Genomic DNA, 24024 nt, shown 5'->3' on the forward strand with positions numbered 1-24024 from the left:
GGATTTTCTCGAGTTGCGGCAGGTGCTCTCGACTTACGACGGGGAACTAAGGGAAAGGCTCTGGTGGCCTCAGGAAAGGCCAGTCCCCATGCGAGTTCCTCGGGGGCGTCTCGGGATTCCTCTCCCGTCGATGCCGGGGCCTAAGACCTTGTGTGGAGTCGGGGCCGGAAACTGAGGATTCCTCTCCAGTGCTGACATGGATCTTGGGGTACTTCTGGAGTCTCCCCAGGGGAGTCAGTCCTCGTCTCGAATGCGGGCATGCACTTGCGCTTTCCTCCAGAGCGGTAGCAGCAGTGTCACGCAGTCCGCCGCGTGGATCAAAGGATCTATGGTTTTCCCTCGAGTCTTTCCCACGAGGCTTTCCCACAGGGCTGTCCCAAGTGCACACGTGGTGGGAGTCGATCCTCGGCTTGAACGTCAAGGCAGTGCAGGGAAAACAGGTTCCTCTGGAATGGACTGACACATCTGGGGGACTCTTGGAATGGTGTCACGACCCTGGAGTTCCTCTCGCCTTTCCTGTGGAGAGCGCCTCCTCTTGAGATGCGACGGGAACGCCGGGAATTCTTTCCCTACGAAACAGGGAAAGGATCCCTCATCTCGAGCTAGGAGGCGGAAACGGGGCTCCCCTGGATGTGTGCGGGACACCACGTGCTTCCTCTCGAGTGCAGATGGGTATGTCGGGGAACTTCTTGAGTTGCAGCAAGGGTGTGAGGGACCCTTTGGAAGTTCCAGTGGTTAGATGTGATTGGCCTCGAGAAGCCTCAGCGGAAATGGGCCTCATCTCGCCTGGAGGGCAAAACCTCCTGGATTTTCTCGAGTTGCGGCAGGTGCTCTCGACTTACGACGGGGACCTCAGGGACCCGCTCTGGTGGCCTCAGGAAAGGCCAGTCCCCATGCGAGTTCCTCGGGGGCCTCTCGGGATTCCTCTCCCGTCGATGCCGGGGCCTAAGACCTTGTGTGGAGTCGGGGCCGGAACCTGAGGATTCCTCTCCAGTGCTTACATGGACCTTGAGGTACTTCTGGAGTCTCCCCAGGGGAGTCAGTCCTCGTCTCCAATGCGGGCATGCATTGCGCTTTCCTCCAGAGCGGTAGCAGCAGTGTCACGCAGTCCGCCGCGTGGATCAAAGGATCTATGGTTTTCCCTCGAGTCTTTCCCACGAGGCTTTCCCACGAGGCTTTCCCACAGGGCTGCGCCACGTGCACACGTGGTGGGAGTCGATCCTCGGCTTGAACGTCAAGGCAGTGCAGGGAAAGCAGGTTCCTCTGGAATGGACTGACTCATCTGGGGGACTCTTGGAATGGTGGCACGACCCTGGAGTTCCTCTCGCCTTTCCTGTGGAGAGCGCCTCCTCTTGAGATGCGACGGGAACGCCGGGAATTCTTTCCCTACGAAACAGGGAAAGGATCCCTCATCTCGAGCTAGGAGGCGGAAACGGGGCTCCCCTGGATGTGTGCGTGACCCACGTGCTTCCTCTCGAGTGCAGACGGGTATGTCGGGGAACTTCTTGAGTTGCAGCAAGGGTGTGAAGGACCCTTTGGAAGTTCCAGTGGTTAGATGTGATTGGCCTCGAGAAGCCTCAGCGGAAATGGGCCTCATCTCGCCTGAAGGGCAAAACCTCCTGGATTTTCTCGAGTTGCGGCATGTGCTCTCGACTTACGACGGGGACCTCAGGGACCCGCTCTGGTGGCCTCAGGACAGGCCAGTCCTATTGCGAGTTCCTCGGGGGCCTCTCGGGATTCCTCTCCTGTCGATGCCGGGGCCTAAGACCTTGTGTGGAGTCGGGGCCGGAACCTGAGGATTCCTCTCCAGTGCTGACATGGATCTTGGGGTACTTCTGGAGTCTCCCCAGGGGAGTCAGTCCTCGTCTCGAATGCGGGCATGCACTTGCGCTTTCCTCCAGAGCGGTAGCAGCAGTGTCACGCAGTCCGCCGCGTGGATCAAAGGATCTATGGTTTTCCCTCGAGTCTTTCCCACGAGGCTTTCCCACGAGCCTTTCCCACAGGGCTGTCCCACGTGCACACGTGGTGGGAGTCGATCCTCGGCTTGAACGTCAAGGCAGTGCAGGGAAAACAGGTTCCTCTGGAATGGACTGACATATCTGGGGGACTCTTGGAATGGTGGCACGACCCTGGAGTTCCTCTCGCCTTTCCTGTGGAGAGCGCCTCCTCTTGAGATGCGACGGGAACGCCGGGAATTCTTTCCCTACGAAACAGGGAAAGGATCCCTCATCTCGAGCTAGGAGGCGGAAACGGGGCTCCCCTGGATGTGTGCGGGACACCACGTGCTTCCTCACGAGTGGAGACGGGTATGTCGGGGAACTTCTTGAGTTGCAGCAATGGTGTGAAGGACCCTTTGGAAGTTCCAGTGGTTAGATGTAATTGGCCTCGAGAAGCCTCAGCGGAAATGGGCCTCATCTCGCCTGGAGGGCAAAACCTTCTGGATTTTCTCGAGTTGCGGCAGGTGCTCTCGACTTACGACGGGGACCTCAGGGACCCGCTCTGGTGGCCTCAGGAAAGGCCAGTCCCCATGCGAGTTCCTCGGGGGCCTCTCGGGATTCCTCTCCCGTCGATGCCGGGGCCTAAGACCTTGTGTGGAGTCGGGGCCGGAACCTGAGGATTCCTCTCCAGTGCTGACATGGATCTTGGGGTACTTCTGGAGTCTCCCCAGGGGAGTCAGTCCTCGTCTCGAATGCAGGCATGCACTTGCGCTTTCCTCCAGAGCGGTAGCAGCAGTGTCACGCAGTCCGCCGCGTGGATCAAAGGATCTATGGTTTTCCCTCGAGTCTTTCCCACGAGGCTTTCCCACGAGGCTTTCCCACAGGGCTGTCCCACGTGCACACGTGGTGGGAGTGGATCCTCGGCTTGAACGTCAAGGCAGTGCAGGGAAAACAGGTTCCTCTGGAATGGACTGACACATCTGGGGGACTCTTGGAATGGTGGCACGACCCTGGAGTTCCTCTCGCCTTTCCTGTGGAGAGCGCCTCCTCTTGAGTTGCGACGGGAACGCCGGGAATTCTTTCCCTACGAAACAGGGAAAGGATCCCTCATCTCGAGCTAGGAGGCGGAAACGGGGCTCCCCTGGATGTGTGCGGGACCCCACGTGCTTCCTCTCGAGTGGAGACGGGTATGTCGGGGAACTTCTTGAGTTGCAGCAAGGGTGTGAATGACCCTTTGGAAGTTCCAGCGGTTAGATGTGATTAGCCTCGAGAAGCCTCAGCGGAAATGGGCCTCATCTCGCCTGGAGGGCAAAACCTCCTGGATTTTCTCGAGTTGCGGCAGGTGCTCTCGACTTACGATGGGGACCTCAGGGACCCGCTCTGCTGGCCTCAGGAAAGGCCAGTCCCCATGCGAGTTCCTCGGGGGCCTCTTGGCATTCCTCTCCCGTTGATGCCGGGGCCTAAGACCTTGTGTGGAGTCGGGGCCGGAACCTGAGGATTCCTCTCCAGTGCTGACATGGATCTTGGGGTATTTCTGGAGTCTCCCCAGGGGAGTCAGTCCTCGTCTCGAATGCGGGCATGCACTCGCGCTTTCCTCCAGAGCGGTAGCAGCAGTGTCACGCAGTCCGCCGCGTGGATCAAAGGATCTATGGTTTTCCCTCGAGTCTTTCCCACGAGGCTTTCCCACGAGGCTTTCCCACAGGGCTGTCCCACGTGCACACGTGGTGGGAGTGGATCCTCGGCTTGAACGTCAAGGCAGTGCAGGGAAAACAGGTTCCTCTGGAATGGACTGACACATCTGGGGGACTCTTGGAATGGTGGCATGACCCTGGAGTTCCTCTCGCCTTTCCTGTGGAGAGCGCCTCCTCTTGAGATGCGACGGGAACGCCGGGAATTCTTTCCCTACGAAACAGGGAAAGGATCCCTCATCTCGAGCTAGGAGGCGGAAACGGGGCTCCCCTGGATGTGTGCGGGACCCCACGTGCTTCCTCTCGAGTGGAGACGGGTATGTCGGGGAACTTCTTGAGTTGCAGCAAGGGTGTGAAGGACCCTTTGGAAGTTCCAGTGGTTAGACGTGATTAGCCTCGAGAAGCCTCAGCGGAAATGGGCCTCATCTCGACTGGAGGGCAAAACCTCCTGGATTTTCTCGAGTTGCGGCAGGTGCTCTCGACTTATGACGGGGACCTCAGGGACCCGCTCTGGTGGCCTCAGGAAAGGCCAGTCCCCATGCGAGTTCCTCGGGGGCCTCTCGGGGTTCCTCTCCCATCGATGCCGGGGCCTAAGACCTTGTGTGGAGTCGGGGCCGGAACCTGAGGATTCCTCTGCACTGCTGACATGGATTTGAGGTAATTCTGGAGTCTCCCCAGGGGAGTCTGTCCTCGTCTCGAATGCGGGCATGCACTTGCGCTTTCCTCCAGAGCGGTATCAGCAGTGTCACGCAGTCCGCCGCGTGGATCAAAGGATCTATGGTTTTCCCTCGAGTCTTTCCCACGAGGCTTTCCCACGAGGCTTTCCCACAGGGCTGTCCCACGTGCATACGTGGTGGGAGTGGATCCTCGGCTTGAACGTCAAGGCAGTGCAGGGAAAACAGATTCCTCTGGAATGGACTGACACATCTGGGGGACTCTAGGAATGGTGGCACGACCCTGGAGTTCCTCTCGCCTTTCCTGTGGAGAGCGCCTCCTCTTGAGATGCGACGGGAACGCCGGGAATTCTTTCCCTACGAAACAGGGAAAGGATCCCTCATCTCGAGCTAGGAGGCGGAAACGGGGCTCCCCTGGATGGGTGCGGGACCCCACGTGCTTCCTCTCGAGTTGAGACGGGTATGTCGCGGAACTGCTTAAGTTGCAGCAATGGTGTGAAGGACCCTTTGGAAGTTCCAGTGGTTAGACGTGATTAGCCTCGAGAAGCCTCAGCGGAAATGGGCCTCATCTCGCCTGAAGGGCAAAACCTCCTGGATTTTCTCGAGTTGCGGCAGGTGCTCTCGACTTACGACGGGGACCTCAGGGACCCGCTCTGGTGGCCTCAGGAAAGGCCAGTCCCCATGCGAGTTCCTCAGGGGCCTCTCGGGATTCCTCTCACGTCGATGCCGGGGCCTAAGACCTTGTGTGTAGTCGGGGCCGGAACCGGAGGATTCCTCTCCAGTGCTGACATGGATCTTGGGGTACTTCTGGAGTCTCCCCAGGGGAGTCAGTCCTCGTCTCGAATGCGGGCATGCACTTGCGCTTTCCTCCAGAGCGGTAGCAGCAGTGTCACGCAGTCCGCCGCGTGGATCAAAGGATCTATGGTTTTCCCTCGAGTCTTTCCCACGAGGCTTTCCCACGAGGCTTTCCCACAGGGCTGTCCCACGTGCACACGTGGTGGGAGTGGATCCTCGGCTTGAACGTCAAGGCAGTGCAGGGAAAACAGGTTCCTCTGGAATGGACTGACACATCTGGGGGACTCTTGGAATGGTGGCACGACCCTGGAGTTCCTCTCGCCTTTCCTGTGGAGAGCGCCTCCTCTTGAGTTGCGACGGGAACGCCGGGAATTCTTTCCCTACGAAACAGGGAAAGGATCCCTCATCTCGAGCTAGGAGGCGGAAACGGGGCTCCCCTGGATGTGTGCGGGACCCCACGTGCTTCCTCTCGAGTGGAGACGGGTATGTCGGGGAACTTCTTGAGTTGCAGCAAGGGTGTGAAGGACCCTTTGGAAGTTCCAGTGGTTAGACGTGATTAGCCTCGAGAAGCCTCAGCGGAAATGGGGCTCATCTCGACTGGAGGGCAAAACCTCCTGGATTTTCTCGAGTTGCGGCAGGTGCTCTCGACTTATGACGGGGACCTCAGGGACCCGCTCTGGTGGCCTCAGGAAAGGCCAGTCCCCATGCGAGTTCCTCGGGGGCCTCTCGGGATTCCTCTCCCGTCGATGCCGGGGCCTAAGACCTTGTGTGGAGTCGGGGCCGGAACCTGAGGATTCCTCTGCACTGCTGACATGGATTTGAGGTAATTCTGGAGTCTCCCCAGGGGAGTCAGTCCTCGTGTCGAATGCGGGCATGCTCTTGCGCTTTCCTCCAGAGCGGTAGCAGCAGTGTCACGCAGTCCGCCGCGTGGATCAAAGGATCTATGGTTTTCCCTCGAGTCTTTCCCACGAGGCTTTCCCACAGGGCTGTCCCACGTGCACACGTGGTGGGAGTCGATCCTCGGCTTGAACGTCAAGGCAGTGCAGGGAAAACAGGTTCCTCTGGAATGGACTGACACATCTGGGGGACTCTTGGAATGGTGGCATGACCCTGGAGTTCCTCTCGCCTTTCCTGTGGAGAGCGCCTCCTCTTGAGATGCGACGGGAACGCCGGGAATTCTTTCCCTACGAAACAGGGAAAGGATCCCTCATCTTGAGCTAGGAGGCGGAAACGGGGATCCCCTGGATGTGTGCGGGACACCACGTGCTTCCTCTCGAGTGCAAACGGGTATGTTGGGGAACTTCTTGAGTTGCAGCAAGGGTGTGAAGGACCTTTTGGAAGTTCCAGTGGTTAGATGTGATTGGCCTCGAGAAGCCTCAGCGGAAATGGGCCTCATCTCGCCTGGAGGGGAAAACCTCCTAGATTTTCTCGAGTTGCGGCAGGTGCTCTCGACTTACGACGGGGACCTCAGGGACCCGCTCTGGTGGCCTCAGGAAAGGCCAGTCCCCATGCGAGTTCCTCGGGGGCGCCTCGGGATTCCTCTCCCGTCGATGCCGGGGCCTAAGACCTTGTGTGCAGTCGGGGCCGGAACCTGAGGATTCCTCTCCAGTGCTGACATGGATCTTGGGGTACTTCTGGAGTCTCCCCAGGGGAGTCAGTCCTCGTCTCGAATGCGGGCATGCACTTGGGCTTTCCTCCAGAGCGGTAGCAGCAGTGTCACGCAGTCCGCCGCGTGGATCAAAGGATCTATGGTTTTCCCTCGAGTCTTTCCCACGAGGCTTTCCCACGAGGCTTTCCCACAGTTCTGTCCCACGTGCACACGTGGTGGGAGTCGATCCTCGGCTTGAACGTCAAGGCAGTGCAGGGAAAACAGGTTCCTCTGGAATGGACTGACACATCTGGGGGACTCTTGGAATGGTGTCACGACCCTGGACTTCCTCTCGCCTTTCCTGTGGAGAGCGCCTCCTCTTGAGATGCGACGGGAACGCCGGGAATTCTTTCCCTACGAAACAGGGAAAGGATCCCTCATCTCGAGCTAGGAGGCGGAAACGGGGCTCCCCTGGATGTGTGCGGGACACCACGTGCTTCCTCTCGAGTGCAGACGGGTATGTCGGGGAACTTCTTGAGTTGCAGCAAGGGTGTGAAGGACCCTTTGGAAGTTCCAGTGGTTAGATGTGATTGGCCTCGAGAAGCCTCAGCGGAAATGGGCCTCATCTCGCCTGGAGGGCAAAACCTCCTGGATTTTCTCGAGTTGCGGCAGGTGCTCTCGACTTACGACGGGGACCTCAGGGAAAGGCTCTGGTGGCCTCAGGAAAGGCCAGTCCCCATGCGAGTTCCTCGGGGGCGTCTCGGGATTCCTCTCCCGTCGATGCCGGGGCCTAAGACCTTGTGTGGAGTCGGGGCCGGAAACTGAGGATTCCTCTCCAGTGCTGACATGGATCTTGGGGTACTTCTGGAGTCTCCCCAGGGGAGTCAGTCCTCGTCTCGAATGCGGGCATGCACTTGCGCTTTCCTCCAGAGCGGTAGCAGCAGTGTCACGCAGTCCGCCGCGTGGATCAAAGGATCTATGGTTTTCCCTCGAGTCTTTCCCACGAGGCTTTCCCACAGGGCTGTCCCAAGTGCACACGTGGTGGGAGTCGATCCTCGGCTTGAACGTCAAGGCAGTGCAGGGAAAACAGGTTCCTCTGGAATGGACTGACACATCTGGGGGACTCTTGGAATGGTGTCACGACCCTGGAGTTCCTCTCGCCTTTCCTGTGGAGAGCGCCTCATCTTGAGATGCGACGGGAACGCCGGGAATTCTTTCCCTACGAATCAGGGAAAGGATCCCTCATCCCGAGCTAGGAGGCGGAAACGGGGCTCCCCTGGATGTGTGCGGGACGCACGTGCTTCCTCTCGAGTGGAGACGGGTATGTCGGGGAACTTCTTGAGTTGCAGCAAGGGCGTGAAGGACCCTTTGGAAGTTCCAGTGGTTAGAGGTGATTAGCCTCGAGAAGCCTCAGCGGAAATGGGCCTCATCTCGCCTGGAGGGCAAAACCTCATGGATTTTCTCGAGTTGCGGCAGGTGCTCTCGACTTACGACGGGGACCTCAGGGAAAGGCTCTGGTGGCCTCAGGAAAGGCCAGTCCCCATGCGAGTTCCTCGGGGGCGTCTCGGGATTCCTCTCCCGTCGATGCCGGGGCCTAAGACCTTGTGTGGAGTCGGGGCCGGAACCTGAGGATTCCTCTCCAGTGCTGACATGGATCTTGGGGTACTTCTGGAGTCTCCCCAGGGGAGTCAGTCCTCGTCTCGAATGCGGGCATGCATTGCGCTTTCCTCCAGAGCGGTAGCAGCAGTGTCACGCAGTCCGCCGCGTGGATCAAAGGATCTATGGTTTTCCCTCGAGTCTTTCCCACGAGGCTTTCCCACGAGGCTTTCCCACAGGGCTGCGCCACGTGCACACGTGGTGGGAGTCGATCCTCGGCTTGAACGTCAAGGCAGTGCAGGGAAAGCAGGTTCCTCTGGAATGGACTGACTCATCTGGGGGACTCTTGGAATGGTGGCACGACCCTGGAGTTCCTCTCGCCTTTCCTGTGGAGAGCGCCTCCTCTTGAGATGCGACGGGAACGCCGGGAATTCTTTCCCTACGAAACAGGGAAAGGATCCCTCATCTCGAGCTAGGAGGCGGAAACGGGGCTCCCCTGGATGTGTGCGTGACCCACGTGCTTCCTCTCGAGTGCAGACGGGTATGTCGGGGAACTTCTTGAGTTGCAGCAAGGGTGTGAAGGACCCTTTGGAAGTTCAATTGGTTAGACGTGATTAGCCTCGAGAAGCCTCAGCGGAAATGGGCCTCATCTCGCCTGGAGGGCAAAACCTCCTGGATTTACTCGAGTTGCGGCAGGTGCTCTCGACTTACGACGGGGACCTCAGGGACCCGCTCTGGTGGCCTCAGGAAAGGCCAGTCCCCATGCGAGTTCCGCGGGGGCCTCTCGGGATTCCTCTCCCGTCGATGCCGGGGCCTAAGACCTTGTGTGGAGTCGGGGCCGGAACCTGAGGATTCCTCTCCAGTGCTGACATGGATCTTGGGGTACTTCTGGAGTCTCCCCAGGGGAGTCAGTCCTCGTCTCGAATGCGGGCATGCACTTGTGCTTTCCTCCAGAGCGGTAGCAGCAGTGTCACGCAGTCCGCCGCGTGGATCAAAGGATCTATGGTTTTCCCTCGAGTCTTTCCCACGAGGCTTTCCCACGAGGCTTTCCCACAGGGCTGTCCCACGTGCACACGTGGTGGGAGTCGATCCTCGGCTTGAACGTCAAGGCAGTGCAGGGAAAACAGGTTCCTCTGGAATGGACTGACACATCTGGGGGACTCTTGGAATGGTGGCACGACCCTGGAGTTCCTCTCGCCTTTCCTGTGGAGAGCGCCTCCTCTTGAGATGCGACGGGAACGCCGGGAATTCTTTCCCTACGAAACAGGGAAATGATCCCTCATCTCGAGCTAGGAGGCGGAAACGGGGCTCCCCTGGATGTGTGCGGGACACCACGTGCTTCCTCTCGAGTGGAGACGGGTATGTCGGGGAACTTCTTGAGTTGCAGCAAGGGTGTGAAGGACCCTTTGGAAGTTCCAGTGGTTAGACGTGATTAGCCTCGAGAAGCCTCAGCGGAAATGGGCCTCATCTCGCCTGGAGGGCAAAACCTCCTGGATTTTCTCGAGTTGCGGCAGGTGCTCTCGACTTACGACGGGGACCTAAGGGAAAGGCTCTGGTGGCCTCAGGAAAGGCCAGTCCCCATGCGAGTTCCTCGGGGGCGTCTCGGGATTCCTCTCCCGTCGATGCCGGGGCCTAAGACCTTGTGTGGAGTCGGGGCCGGAACCTGAGGATTCCTCTCCAGTGCTGACATGGATCTTGGGGTACTTCTGGAGTCTCCCCAGGGGAGTCAGTCCTCGTCTCGAATGCGGGCATACACTTGCGCTTTCCTCCAGAGCGGTAGCAGCAGTGTCATGCAGTCCGCCGCGTGGATCAAAGGATCTATGGTTTTCCCTCGAGTCTTTCCCACGAGGCTTTCCCACGAGGCTTTCCCACAGGGCTGTCCCACGTGCACACGTGGTGGGAGTCGATCCTCGGCTTGAACGTCAAGGCAGTGCAGGGAAAACAGGTTCCTCTGGAATGGACTGACACATCTGGGGGACTCTTGGAATGGTGGCACGACCCTGGAGTTCCTCTCGCCTTTCCTGTGGAGAGCGCCTCCTCTTGAGATGCGACGGGAACGCCGGAAATTCTTTCCCTAAGAAACAGGGAAAGAATCCCTCATCTCGAGCTAAGAGGCGGAAACGGGGCTCCCCTGGATGTGTGCGGGACACCACATGCTTCCTCCCGAGTGGAGACGGGTATGTCGGGGAACTTCTTGAGTTGCAGCAAGGGTGTGAAGGACCCTTTGGAAGTTCCAGTGGTTAGATGTGATTGGCCTCGAGAAGCCTCAGCGGAAATGGGCCTCATCTTGCCTGTAGGGCAAAACCTCCTGGATTTTCTAGAGTTGCGGCAGGTGCTCTCGACTTACGACGGGGACCTCAGGGACCCGCTCTGGTGGCCTCAGGAAAGGCCAGTCCCCATGCGAGTTCCTCAGGGGCGTCTCGGGATTCCTCTCCCGTCGATGCCGGGGCCTAAGACCTTGTGTGGAGTCGGGGCCGGAACCTGAGGATTCCTCTCCAGTGCTGACATGGATCTTGGGGTACTTCTGGAGTCTCCCCAGGGGAGTCAGTCCTCGTCTCGAATGCGGGCATGCACTTGCGCTTTCCTCCAGAGCGGTAGCAGCAGTGTCACGCAGTCCGCCGCGTGGATCAAAGGATGTTTGGTTTTCCCTCGAGTCTTTCCCACGAGGCTTTCCCACGAGGCTTTCCCACAGGGCTGTCCCACGTGGACACGTTGTGGGAGTCGATCCTCGGCTTGAACGTCAAGGCAGTGCAGGGAAAACAGGTTCCTCTGGAATGGACTGACACATCTGGGGGACTCTTGGAATGGTGGCACGACCCTGGAGTTCCTCTCGCCTTTCCTGTGGAGAGCGCCTCCTCTTGAGATGCCACGGGAACGCCGGGAATTCTTTCCCTAAGAAACAGGGAAAGGATCCCTCATCTCGAGCTAGGAGGCGGAAACGGGGCTCCCCTGGATGTGTGCGGGACACCACGTGCTTCCTCTCGAGTGGAGACGGGTATGTCGGGGAACTTCTTGAGTTGCAGCAAGGGTGTGAAGGACCCTTTGGAAGTTCCAGTGGTTAGACGTGATTAGCCTCGAGAAGCCTCAGCGGAAATGGGCCTCATCTCGCCTGGAGGGCAAAACCTCCTGGATTTTCTCGAGTTGCGGCAGGTGCTCTCGACTTACGACGGGGACCTCAGGGACCCGCTCTGGTGGCCTCAGGAAAGGCCAGTCCCCATGCGAGTTCCTCGGGGGCCTCTCGGGATTCCTCTCCCGTCGATGCCGGGGCCTAAGACCTTGTGTGGAGTCGGGGCCGGAACCTGAGGATTCCTCTCCAGTGCTGACATGGATCTTGGGGTACTTCTGGAGTCTCCCCAGGGGAGTCAGTCCTCGTCTCGAATGCGGGCATGCACTTGCGCTTTCCTCCAGAGCGGTAGCAGCAGTGTCACGCAGTCCGCCGCGTGGATCAAAGGATGTTTGGTTTTCCCTCGAGACTTTCCCACGAGGCTTTCCCACGAGGCTGTCCCACGTGCACACGTGGTGGGAGTCGATCCTCGGCTTGAACGTCAAGGCAGTGCAGGGAAAACAGGTTCCTCTGGAATGGACTGACACATCTGGAGGACTCTTGGAATGGTGTCACGACCCTGGAGTTCCTCTCGCCTTTCCTGTGGAGAGCGCCTCCTCTTGAGATGCGACGGGAACTCCGGGAATTCTTTCCCTACGAAACAGGGAAAGGATCCCTCATCTCGAGCTCGGAGGCGGAAACGGGGCTCCCCTGGATGTGTGCGGGACCCCACGTGCTTCCTCTCGAGTGGAGACGGGTATGTCGGGGAACTTCTTGAGTTGCAGCAAGGGTGTGAAGGACCATTTGGAAGTTCCAGTGGTTAGATGTGATTGGCCTCGAGAAGCCTCAGCGGAAATGGGGCTCATCTCGCCAGGAGGGCAAAACCTCCTGGATTTTCTCGAGTTGGGGCAGGTGCTCTCGTCTTAAGACGGGGACCACAGGGAACCGCTCTGGTGGCCTCAGGAAAGGCCAGTCCCCATGCGAGTTCCTCGGGGGCGTCTCGGGATTCCTCTCCCGTCGATGCCGGGGCCTAAGACCTTGTGTGGAGTCGGGGCCGGAACCTGAGGATTCCTCTCCAGTGCTGACATGGAACTTGGGGTACTTCTGGAGTCTCCCCAGGGGAGTCAGTCCTCGTCTCGAATGCGGGCATGCACCTACGCTTTCCTCCAGAGCGGGAGCAGCAGTGTCACGCAGTCCGCCGCGTGGATCAAAGGATCTATGGTTTTCCCTCGAGTCTTTCCCACGAGGCTTTCCCACGAGGCTTTCCCACAGGGCTCTCCCACGTGCACACGTGGTGGGAGTCGATCCTCGGCTTGAACGTCAAGGCAGTGCAGGGAAAACAGGTTCCTCTGGAATGGACTGACACATCTGGGGGACTCTTGGAATGGTGGCACGACCCTGGAGTTCCTCTCGCCTTTCCTGTGGAGAGCGCCTCCTCTTGAGATGTGACGGGAACGCCGGGAATTCTTTCCCTACGAAACAGGGAAAGGATCCCTCATCTCGAGCTAGGAGGTGGAAACGGGGCTACCCTGGATGTGTGCGGGACCCCACGTGCTTCCTCTCGAGTGGAGACGGGTATGTCCGGGAACTTCTTGAGTTGCAGCAAGGGTGTGAAGGACCCATTGGAATTTCCAGTGGTTAGACGTGATTAGCCTCGAGAAGCCTCAGCGGAAATGGGCCTCATCTCGCCTGGAGGGCAAAACCTCGTGGATTTTCTCGTGTTGCGGCAGGTGCTCTCCACTTACGACGGGGACCTCAGGGACCCGCTCTGGTGGCCTCAGGAAAGGCCCGTCCCCATGCGAGTTCCTCGGGGGCCTCTCGGGATTCCTCTCCCGTCGATGCCGGGGCCTAAGACCTTGTGTGCAGTCGGGGCCGGAACCTGAGGATTCCTCTCCAGTGCTGACATGGATCTTGGGGTACTTCTGGAGTCTCCCCAGGGGAGTCAGTCCTCGTCTCGAATGCGGGCATGCATTGCGCTTTCCTCCAGAGCGGTAGCAGCAGTGTCACGCAGTCCGCCGCGTGGATCAAAGGATCTATGGTTTTCCCTCGAGTCTTTCCCACGAGGCTTTCCCACGAGGCTTTCCCACAGGGCTCTCCCACGTGCACACGTGGTGGGAGTCGATCCTCGGCTTGAACGTCAAGGCAGTGCAGGGAAAACAGGTTCCTCTGGAATGGACTGACACATCTGGGGGACTCTTGGAATGGTGGCACGACCCTGGAGTTCCTCTCGCCTTTCCTGTGGAGAGCGCCTCCTCTTGAGATGCGACGGGAACGCCGGGAATTCTTTCCCTACGAAACAGGGAAAGGATCCCTCATCTCGAGCGAGGAGGCGGAAACGGGGCTCCCCTGGATGTGTGCGGGACACCACGTGCTTCCTCTCGAGTGCAGACGGGTATGTCGGGGAACTTCTTGAGTTGCAGCAATGGTGTGAAGGACCCTTTGGAAGTTCCAGTGGTTAGACGTGATTAGCCTCGAGAAGCCTCAGCGGAAATGGGCCTCATCTCGCCTGGAGGGCAAAACCTCCTGGATTTTCTCGAGTTGCGGCAGGTGCTCTCGACTAACGACGGGGACCTCAGGGAAAGGCTCTGGTGGCCTCAGGAAAGGCCAGTCCCCATGCGAGTTCCTCGGGGGCCTCTCGGGATTCCTCTCCCGTCGATGCCGGGGCCTAAGACCTTGTGTGGAGTCGGGGCCGGAACCTGAGGATTCCTCTCCAGTGCTGACATGGATCTTGGGGTACTTCTGGAGTCTCCCCAGGGGAGTCAGTCCTCGTCTCGAATGCGGGCATGCACTTGCGCTTTCCTCCAGAGCGGTAGCAGCAGTGTCACGCAGTCCGCCGCGTGGATCAAAGGATCTATGGTTTTCCCTCGAGTCTTTCCCACGAGGCTTTCCCACGAGGCTTTCCCACAGGGCTGTCCCACGTGCACACGTGGTGGGAGTCGATCCTCGGCTTGAACGTCAAGGCAGTGCAGGGAAAACAGGTTCCTCTGGAATGGACTGACACATCTGGGGGACTCTTGGAATGGTGGCACGACCCTGGAGTTCCTCTCGCCTTTCCTGTGGAGAGCGCCTCCTCTTGAGATGCGACGGGAATGCCGGGAATTCTTTCCCTACGAAACAGTTAAAGGATCCCTCATCTCGAGCTAGGAGGCGGAAACGGGGCTCCCCTGGATGTGTGCGGGACACCACGTGCTTCCTCTCGAGTGGAGACGGGTATGTCGGGGAACTTCTTGAGTTGCAGCAATGGTGTGAAGGACCCTTTGGAAGTTCCAGTGGTTAGATGTGATTGGCCTCGAGAAGCCTCAGCGGAAATGGGCCTCATCTCGCCTGGAGGGCAAAACCTCCTGGATTTTCTCGAGTTGCGGCAGGTGCTCTCGACTTACGACGGGGACCTCAGGGAAAGGCTCTGGTGGCCTCAGGAAAGGCCAGTCCCCATGCGAGTTCCTCGGGGGCGTCTCGGGATTCCTCTCCCGTCGATGCCGGGGCCTAAGACCTTGTGTGGAGTCGGGGCCGGAAACTGAGGATTCCTCTCCAGTGCTGACATGGATCTTGGGGTACTTCTGGAGTCTCCCCAGGGGAGTCAGTCCTCGTCTCGAATGCGGGCATGCACTTGCGCTTTCCTCCAGAGCGGTAGCAGCAGTGTCACGCAGTCCGCCGCGTGGATCAAAGGATCTATGGTTTTCCCTCGAGTCTTTCCCACGAGGCTTTCCCACAGGGCTGTCCCAAGTGCACACGTGGTGGGAGTCGATCCTCGGCTTGAACGTCAAGGCAGTGCAGGGAAAACAGGTTCCTCTGGAATGGACTGACACATCTGGGGGACTCTTGGAATGGTGTCACGACCCTGGAGTTCCTCTCGCCTTTCCTGTGGAGAGCGCCTCCTCTTGAGATGCGACGGGAACGCCGGGAATTCTTTCCCTACGAATCAGGGAAAGGATCCCTCATCCCGAGCTAGGAGGCGGAAACGGGGCTCCCCTGGATGTGTGCGGGACGCACGTGCTTCCTCTCGAGTGGAGACGGGTATGTCGGGGAACTTCTTGAGTTGCAGCAAGGGCGTGAAGGACCCTTTGGAAGTTCCAGTGGTTAGAGGTGATTAGCCTCGAGAAGCCTCAGCGGAGATGGGCCTCATCTCGCCTGGAGGGCAAAACCTCATGGATTTTCTCGAGTTGCGGCAGGTGCTCTCGACTTACGACGGGGACCTCAGGGAAAGGCTCTGGTGGCCTCAGGAAAGGCCAGTCCCCATGCGAGTTCCTCGGGGGCGTCTCGGGATTCCTCTCCCGTCGATGCCGGGGCCTAAGACCTTGTGTGGAGTCGGGGCCGGAACCTGAGGATTCCTCTCCAGTGCTGACATGGATCTTGGGGTACTTCTGGAGTCTCCCCAGGGGAGTCAGTCCTCGTCTCGAATGCGGGCATGCATTGCGCTTTCCTCCAGAGCGGTAGCAGCAGTGTCACGCAGTCCGCCGCGTGGATCAAAGGATCTATGGTTTTCCCTCGAGTCTTTCCCACGAGGCTTTCCCACGAGGCTTTCCCACAGGGCTGCGCCACGTGCACACGTGGTGGGAGTCGATCCTCGGCTTGAACGTCAAGGCAGTGCAGGGAAAGCAGGTTCCTCTGGAATGGACTGACTCATCTGGGGGACTCTTGGAATGGTGGCACGACCCTGGAGTTCCTCTCGCCTTTCCTGTGGAGAGCGCCTCCTCTTGAGATGCGACGGGAACGCCGGGAATTCTTTCCCTACGAAACAGGGAAAGGATCCCTCATCTCGAGCTAGGAGGCGGAAACGGGGCTCCCCTGGATGTGTGCGTGACCCACGTGCTTCCTCTCGAGTGCAGACGGGTATGTCGGGGAACTTCTTGAGTTGCAGCAAGGGTGTGAAGGACCCTTTGGAAGTTCAATTGGTTAGACGTGATTAGCCTCGAGAAGCCTCAGCGGAAATGGGCCTCATCTCGCCTGGAGGGCAAAACCTCCTGGATTTACTCGAGTTGCGGCAGGTGCTCTCGACTTACGACGGGGACCTCAGGGACCCGCTCTGGTGGCCTCAGGAAAGGCCAGTCCCCATGCGAGTTCCGCGGGGGCCTCTCGGGATTCCTCTCCCGTCGATGCCGGGGCCTAAGACCTTGTGTGGAGTCGGGGCCGGAACCTGAGGATTCCTCTCCAGTGCTGACATGGATCTTGGGGTACTTCTGGAGTCTCCCCAGGGGAGTCAGTCCTCGTCTCGAATGCGGGCATACACTTGCGCTTTCCTCCAGAGCGGTAGCAGCAGTGTCATGCAGTCCGCCGCGTGGATCAAAGGATCTATGGTTTTCCCTCGAGTCTTTCCCACGAGGCTTTCCCACGAGGCTTTCCCACAGGGCTGTCCCACGTGCACACGTGGTGGGAGTCGATCCTCGGCTTGAACGTCAAGGCAGTGCAGGGAAAACAGGTTCCTCTGGAATGGACTGACACATCTGGGGGACTCTTGGAATGGTGGCACGACCCTGGAGTTCCTCTCGCCTTTCCTGTGGAGAGCGCCTCCTCTTGAGATGCGACGGGAACGCCGGAAATTCTTTCCCTAAGAAACAGGGAAAGAATCCCTCATCTCGAGCTAAGAGGCGGAAACGGGGCTCCCCTGGATGTGTGCGGGACACCACATGCTTCCTCCCGAGTGGAGACGGGTATGTCGGGGACCTTCTTGAGTTGCAGCAAGGGTGTGAAGGACCCTTTGGAAGTTCCAGTGGTTAGATGTGATTGGCCTCGAGAAGCCTCAGCGGAAATGGGCCTCATCTTGCCTGTAGGGCAAAACCTCCTGGATTTTCTAGAGTTGCGGCAGGTGCTCTCGACTTACGACGGGGACCTCAGGGACCCGCTCTGGTGGCCTCAGGAAAGGCCAGTCCCCATGCGAGTTCCTCAGGGGCGTCTCGGGATTCCTCTCCCGTCGATGCCGGGGCCTAAGACCTTGTGTGGAGTCGGGGCCGGAACCTGAGGATTCCTCTCCAGTGCTGACATGGATCTTGGGGTACTTCTGGAGTCTCCCCAGGGGAGTCAGTCCTCGTCTCGAATGCGGGCATGCACTTGCGCTTTCCTCCAGAGCGGTAGCAGCAGTGTCACGCAGTCCGCCGCGTGGATCAAAGGATGTTTGGTTTTCCCTCGAGTCTTTCCCACGAGGCTTTCCCACGAGGCTTTCCCACAGGGCTGTCCCACGTGGACACGTTGTGGGAGTCGATCCTCGGCTTGAACGTCAAGGCAGTGCAGGGAAAACAGGTTCCTCTGGAATGGACTGACACATCAGGGGGACTCTTGGAATGGTGGCACGACCCTGGAGTTCCTCTCGCCTTTCCTGTGGAGAGCGCCTCCTCTTGAGATGCCACGGGAACGCCGGGAATTCTTTCCCTAAGAAACAGGGAAAGGATCCCTCATCTCGAGCTAGGAGGCGGAAACGGGGCTCCCCTGGATGTGTGCGGGACACCACGTGCTTCCTCTCGAGTGGAGACGGGTATGTCGGGGAACTTCTTGAGTTGCAGCAAGGGTGTGAAGGACCCTTTGGAAGTTCCAGTGGTTAGACGTGATTAGCCTCGAGAAGCCTCAGCGGAAATGGGCCTCATCTCGCCTGGAGGGCAAAACCTCCTGGATTTTCTCGAGTTGCGGCAGGTGCTCTCGACTTACGACGGGGACCTCAGGGACCCGCTCTGGTGGCCTCAGGAAAGGCCAGTCCCCATGCGAGTTCCTCGGGGGCCTCTCGGGATTCCTCTCCCGTCGATGCCGGGGCCTAAGACCTTGTGTGGAGTCGGGGCCGGAACCTGAGGATTCCTCTCCAGTGCTGACATGGATCTTGGGGTACTTCTGGAGTCTCCCCAGGGGAGTCAGTCCTCGTCTCGAATGCGGGCATGCACTTGCGCTTTCCTCCAGAGCGGTAGCAGCAGTGTCACGCAGTCCGCCGCGTGGATCAAAGGATGTTTGGTTTTCCCTCGAGACTTTCCCACGAGGCTTTCCCACGAGGCTGTCCCACGTGCACACGTGGTGGGAGTCGATCCTCGGCTTGAACGTCAAGGCAGTGCAGGGAAAACAGGTTCCTCTGGAATGGACTGACACATCTGGAGGACTCTTGGAATGGTGTCACGACCCTGGAGTTCCTCTCGCCTTTCCTGTGGAGAGCGCCTCCTCTTGAGATGCGACGGGAACTCCGGGAATTCTTTCCCTTCGAAACAGGGAAAGGATCCCTCATCTCGAGCTCGGAGGCGGAAACGGGGCTCCCCTGGATGTGTGCGGGACCCCACGTGCTTCCTCTCGAGTGGAGACGGGTATGTCGGGGAACTTCTTGAGTTGCAGCAAGGGTGTGAAGGACCATTTGGAAGTTCCAGTGGTTAGATGTGATTGGCCTCGAGAAGCCTCAGCGGAAATGGGGCTCATCTCGCCAGGAGGGCAAAACCTCCTGGATTTTCTCGAGTTGGGGCAGGTGCTCTCGTCTTAAGACGGGGACCACAGGGAACCGCTCTGGTGGCCTCAGGAAAGGCCAGTCCCCATGCGAGTTCCTCGGGGGCGTCTCGGGATTCCTCTCCCGTCGATGCCGGGGCCTAAGACCTTGTGTGGAGTCGGGGCCGGAACCTGAGGATTCCTCTCCAGTGCTGACATGGAACTTGGGGTACTTCTGGAGTCTCCCCAGGGGAGTCAGTCCTCGTCTCGAATGCGGGCATGCACCTACGCTTTCCTCCAGAGCGGGAGCAGCAGTGTCACGCAGTCCGCCGCGTGGATCAAAGGATCTATGGTTTTCCCTCGAGTCTTTCCCACGAGGCTTTCCCACGAGGCTTTCCCACAGGGCTCTCCCACGTGCACACGTGGTGGGAGTCGATCCTCGGCTTGAACGTCAAGGCAGTGCAGGGAAAACAGGTTCCTCTGGAATGGACTGACACATCTGGGGGACTCTTGGAATGGTGGCACGACCCTGGAGTTCCTCTCGCCTTTCCTGTGGAGAGCGCCTCCTCTTGAGATGTGACGGGAACGCCGGGAATTCTTTCCCTACGAAACAGGGAAAGGATCCCTCATCTCGAGCTAGGAGGTGGAAACGGGGCTACCCTGGATGTGTGCGGGACCCCACGTGCTTCCTCTCGAGTGGAGACGGGTATGTCCGGGAACTTCTTGAGTTGCAGCAAGGGTGTGAAGGACCCATTGGAATTTCCAGTGGTTAGACGTGATTAGCCTCGAGAAGCCTCAGCGGAAATGGGCCTCATCTCGCCTGGAGGGCAAAACCTCGTGGATTTTCTCGTGTTGCGGCAGGTGCTCTACACTTACGACGGGGACCTCAGGGACCCGCTCTGGTGGCCTCAGGAAAGGCCCGTCCCCATGCGAGTTCCTCGGGGGCCTCTCGGGATTCCTCTCCCGTCGATGCCGGGGCCTAAGACCTTGTGTGCAGTCGGGGCCGGAACCTGAGGATTCCTCTCCAGTGCTGACATGGATCTTGGGGTACTTCTGGAGTCTCCCCAGGGGAGTCAGTCCTCGTCTCGAATGCGGGCATGCATTGCGCTTTCCTCCAGAGCGGTAGCAGCAGTGTCACGCAGTCCGCCGCGTGGATCAAAGGATCTATGGTTTTCCCTCGAGTCTTTCCCACGAGGCTTTCCCACGAGGCTTTCCCACAGGGCTCTCCCACGTGCACACGTGGTGGGAGTCGATCCTCGGCTTGAACGTCAAGGCAGTGCAGGGAAAACAGGTTCCTCTGGAATGGACTGACACATCTGGGGTACTCTTGGAATGGTGGCACGACCCTGGAGTTCCTCTCGCCTTTCCTGTGGAGAGCGCCTCCTCTTGAGATGCGACGGGAACGCCGGGAATTCTTTCCCTACGAAACAGGGAAAGGATCCCTCATCTCGAGCTAGGAGGCGGAAACGGGGCTCCCCTGGATGTGTGCGGGACACCACGTGCTTCCTCTCGAGTGCAGACGGGTATGTCGGGGAACTTCTTGAGTTGCAGCAATGGTGTGAAGGACCCTTTGGAAGTTCCAGTGGTTAGACGTGATTAGCCTCGAGAAGCCTCAGCGGAAATGGGCCTCATCTCGCCTGGAGGGCAAAACCTCCTGGATTTTCTCGAGTTGCGGCAGGTGCTCTCGACTTACGACGGGGACCTCAGGGAAAGGCTCTGGTGGCCTCAGGAAAGGCCAGTCCCCATGCGAGTTCCTCGGGGGCCTCTCGGGATTCCTCTCCCGTCGATGCCGGGGCCTAAGACCTTGTGTGGAGTCGGGGCCGGAACCTGAGGATTCCTCTCCAGTGCTGACATGGATCTTGGGGTACTTCTGGAGTCTCCCCAGGGGAGTCAGTCCTCGTCTCGAATGCGGGCATGCACTTGCGCTTTCCTCCAGAGCGGTAGCAGCAGTGTCACGCAGTCCGCCGCGTGGATCAAAGGATCTATGGTTTTCCCTCGAGTCTTTCCCACGAGGCTTTCCCACAGGGCTGTCCCAAGTGCACACGTGGTGGGAGTCGATCCTCGGCTTGAACGTCAAGGCAGTGCAGGGAAAACAGGTTCCTCTGGAATGGACTGACACATCTGGGGGACTCTTGGAATGGTGTCACGACCCTGGAGTTCCTCTCGCCTTTCCTGTGGAGAGCGCCTCCTCTTGAGATGCGACGGGAACGCCGGGAATTCTTTCCCTACGAATCAGGGAAAGGATCCCTCATCCCGAGCTAGGAGGCGGAAACGGGGCTCCCCTGGATGTGTGCGGGACGCACGTGCTTCCTCTCGAGTGGAGACGGGTATGTCGGGGAACTTCTTGAGTTGCAGCAAGGGCGTGAAGGACCCTTTGGAAGTTCCAGTGGTTAGAGGTGATTAGCCTCGAGAAGCCTCAGCGGAAATGGGCCTCATCTCGCCTGGAGGGCAAAACCTCATGGATTTTCTCGAGTTGCGGCAGGTGCTCTCGACTTACGACGGGGACCTCAGGGAAAGGCTCTGGTGGCCTCAGGAAAGGCCAGTCCCCATGCGAGTTCCTCGGGGGCGTCTCGGGATTCCTCTCCCGTCGATGCCGGGGCCTAAGACCTTGTGTGGAGTCGGGGCCGGAACCTGAGGATTCCTCTCCAGTGCTGACATGGATCTTGGGGTACTTCTGGAGTCTCCCCAGGGGAGTCAGTCCTCGTCTCGAATGCGGGCATGCATTGCGCTTTCCTCCAGAGCGGTAGCAGCAGTGTCACGCAGTCCGCCGCGTGGATCAAAGGATCTATGGTTTTCCCTCGAGTCTTTCCCACGAGGCTTTCCCACGAGGCTTTCCCACAGGGCTGCGCCACGTGCACACGTGGTGGGAGTCGATCCTCGGCTTGAACGTCAAGGCAGTGCAGGGAAAACAGGTTCCTCTGGAATGGACTGACTCATCTGGGGGACTCTTGGAATGGTGGCACGACCCTGGAGTTCCTCTCGCCTTTCCTGTGGAGAGCGCCTCCTCTTGAGATGCGACGGGAACGCCGGGAATTCTTTCCCTACGAAACAGGGAAAGGATCCCTCATCTCGAGCTAGGAGGCGGAAACGGGGCTCCCCTGGATGTGTGCGTGACCCACGTGCTTCCTCTCGAGTGCAGACGGGTATGTCGGGGAACTTCTTGAGTTGCAGCAAGGGTGTGAAGGACCCTTTGGAAGTTCAATTGGTTAGACGTGATTAGCCTCGAGAAGCCTCAGCGGAAATGGGCCTCATCTCGCCTGGAGGGCAAAACCTCCTGGATTTACTCGAGTTGCGGCAGGTGCTCTCGACTTACGACGGGGACCTCAGGGACCTGCTCTGGTGGCCTCAGGAAAGGCCAGTCCCCATGCGAGTTCCGCGGGGGCCTCTCGGGATTCCTCTCCCGTCGATGCCGGGGCCTAAGACCTTGTGTGGAGTCGGGGCCGGAACCTGAGGATTCCTCTCCAGTGCTGACATGGATCTTGGGGTACTTCTGGAGTCTCCCCAGGGGAGTCAGTCCTCGTCTCGAATGCGGGCATGCACTTGTGCTTTCCTCCAGAGCGGTAGCAGCAGTGTCACGCAGTCCGCCGCGTGGATCAAAGGATCTATGGTTTTCCCTCGAGTCTTTCCCACGAGGCTTTCCCACGAGGCTTTCCCACAGGGCTGTCCCACGTGCACACGTGGTGGGAGTCGATCCTCGGCTTGAACGTCAAGGCAGTGCAGGGAAAACAGGTTCCTCTGGAATGGACTGACACATCTGGGGGACTCTTGGAATGGTGGCACGACCCTGGAGTTCCTCTCGCCTTTCCTGTGGAGAGCGCCTCCTCTTGAGATGCGACGGGAACGCCGGGAATTCTTTCCCTACGAAACAGGGAAATGATCCCTCATCTCGAGCTAGGAGGCGGAAACGGGGCTCCCCTGGATGTGTGCGGGACACCACGTGCTTCCTCTCGAGTGGAGACGGGTATGTCGGGGAACTTCTTGAGTTGCAGCAAGGGTGTGAAGGACCCTTTGGAAGTTCCAGTGGTTAGACGTGATTAGCCTCGAGAAGCCTCAGCGGAAATGGGCCTCATCTCGCCTGGAGGGCAAAACCTCCTGGATTTTCTCGAGTTGCGGCAGGTGCTCTCGACTTACGACGGGGACCTAAGGGAAAGGCTCTGGTGGCCTCAGGAAAGGCCAGTCCCCATGCGAGTTCCTCGGGGGCGTCTCGGGATTCCTCTCCCGTCGATGCCGGGGCCTAAGACCTTGTGTGGAGTCGGGGCCGGAACCTGAGGATTCCTCTCCAGTGCTGACATGGATCTTGGGGTACTTCTGGAGTCTCCCCAGGGGAGTCAGTCCTCGTCTCGAATGCGGGCATACACTTGCGCTTTCCTCCAGAGCGGTAGCAGCAGTGTCATGCAGTCCGCCGCGTGGATCAAAGGATCTATGGTTTTCCCTCGAGTCTTTCCCACGAGGCTTTCCCACGAGGCTTTCCCACAGGGCTGTCCCACGTGCACACGTGGTGGGAGTCGATCCTCGGCTTGAACGTCAAGGCAGTGCAGGGAAAACAGGTTCCTCTGGAATGGACTGACACATCTGGGGGACTCTTGGAATGGTGGCACGACCCTGGAGTTCCTCTCGCCTTTCCTGTGGAGAGCGCCTCCTCTTGAGATGCGACGGGAACGCCGGAAATTCTTTCCCTAAGAAACAGGGAAAGAATCCCTCATCTCGAGCTAAGAGGCGGAAACGGGGCTCCCCTGGATGTGTGCGGGACACCACATGCTTCCTCCCGAGTGGAGACGGGTATGTCGGGGAACTTCTTGAGTTGCAGCAAGGGTGTGAAGGACCCTTTGGAAGTTCCAGTGGTTAGATGTGATTGGCCTCGAGAAGCCTCAGCGGAAATGGGCCTCATCTTGCCTGTAGGGCAAAACCTCCTGGATTTTCTAGAGTTGCGGCAGGTGCTCTCGACTTACGACGGGGACCTCAGGGACCCGCTCTGGTGGCCTCAGGAAAGGCCAGTCCCCATGCGAGTTCCTCAGGGGCGTCTCGGGATTCCTCTCCCGTCGATGCCGGGGCCTAAGACCTTGTGTGGAGTCGGGGCCGGAACCTGAGGATTCCTCTCCAGTGCTGACATGGATCTTGGGGTATTTCTGGAGTCTCCCCAGGGGAGTCAGTCCTCGTCTCGAATGCGGGCATGCACTTGCGCTTTCCTCCAGAGCGGTAGCAGCAGTGTCACGCAGTCCGCCGCGTGGATCAAAGCATGTTTGGTTTTCCCTCGAGTCTTTCCCACGAGGCTTTCCCACGAGGCTTTCCCACAGGGCTGTCCCACGTGGACACGTTGTGG

This window comes from Ovis canadensis, chromosome 20 (assembly GCF_042477335.2).
Source record: "Ovis canadensis isolate MfBH-ARS-UI-01 breed Bighorn chromosome 20, ARS-UI_OviCan_v2, whole genome shotgun sequence".
Classification (NCBI taxonomy): Eukaryota; Metazoa; Chordata; class Mammalia; order Artiodactyla; family Bovidae; genus Ovis; species Ovis canadensis.